We start from the raw sequence: 1283 nt of genomic DNA, 5'->3' as shown, positions 1-1283 counted from the left end.
CTCCACCAAACCTAAAGACATGAAAGATATATACTGTATATATCATTTACAGATAGATATCCAATCAGATGAATAAAATAAAAATGGCAAATACAGAGACGGGGTTATCTTTGAGATACTACAGGGACCAGAAAATATCAAAAAATCTTACATCTTTTATTTTTATGTTTACATATTTCATTGAATCAATGTTCGATAATGTATTGTGAATAATCTTAGAGGATCCAATGTTAACATACCAAATACAAATACGAGGGACATAGTCCTCATCTTCACTGTCATCTGCTTCAATCTCCTCATTACTAACACCTTCACTGTCCCCCCAATCAATTCTGGCAAATGTGATAGAACATTATATTTGTTAATACAAAGCAGAACATCTTGTTACTCAATGTACAGTAAAACCCAGTGGAACTTACACACTGTTCATTAGATCATTTATCTCCTGCTCATTCATGACCTGGGTTTCAGCATCCTGGATGCTCATGTTCTGTAGACTAAAAACAAAAACAATACAGCGGTCACAATGGATTGTTTTTTTTTTTTAAAGTACATTTTCTATAACATTTCTTATCATTTGGCATATTAGGAGAGGCTTTATCTACCTTTCCTCCAGAACCTCAGAGGCATCCATGGTGCGCTCATCATCTTCCAGTCTTCCCTCAATAGGTGACAGGTCCTCTCTGTAAATGGTGTAGCTGTTTAAGACCCAAATTGTTTCCAAATATGCAATGAAAATAAAAAAAGAAATAAAAGTGGTATTGACTACTGACCGATTTGAAAGTGTTTCAGATGATGCACATACAATCCTGGAAAATGATGCAGTCAGGTGGTGCTTCTTCAAGTTTCTCTTACTGGGTGTTGAGGTGCTGGGGCCATAATAGCTGAAGAGATAAGCGTTTTTGATTTGATTTCTAATTTTTGAACATATAAATACAATTACAATAAAAAAATCTGAGAAAAAAAAAGATAATAGTAAAACAAAACAAAAAACATATAAACAACAAAATAAAAATTCCTTATTTTTCAATACGAAAAAAAAATCAATTTACAATTACTAAAGTTTTTGTCATAAGTAGGCTAACAAATAACCAAAACATTTTCCACAGCAATTGTAATGCGGGACAAATTCAATATCACCAATGGCTATCACAGGGATGTTTTCAGTTCCATCAGAAAATATTGTTAGAGTAACTAACTTGCAGCAGTTGTCATTTAGTCCACGATATACGTGAAGAACAAATGACGAATCATTTTTACTGAGGTAACATTAGGCTACTGTC

General features: G+C 33.3%; 1 long non-coding RNA gene across 1 annotated transcript; it reads right to left on the bottom strand.

Moving 5' to 3' along the window:
• On the bottom strand, positions 1-659 carry LOC128028742 (uncharacterized). The gene is made up of 3 exons (XR_008187242.1): positions 606-659; positions 420-497; positions 1-332 (listed from the first exon to the last, which is right to left on the bottom strand). It is a non-coding gene; the product is annotated as an uncharacterized LOC128028742 (long non-coding RNA).
• Between the last annotated feature and the right edge of the window lie 624 nt (positions 660-1283).

Source organism: Carassius gibelio, chromosome A15 (genome assembly GCF_023724105.1).
Source record: "Carassius gibelio isolate Cgi1373 ecotype wild population from Czech Republic chromosome A15, carGib1.2-hapl.c, whole genome shotgun sequence".
NCBI classification, from domain to species: domain Eukaryota; kingdom Metazoa; phylum Chordata; class Actinopteri; order Cypriniformes; family Cyprinidae; genus Carassius; species Carassius gibelio.
Note: the sequence above shows the minus strand (reverse complement) of the source record. Positions and strands in the feature narration are given on the sequence as shown.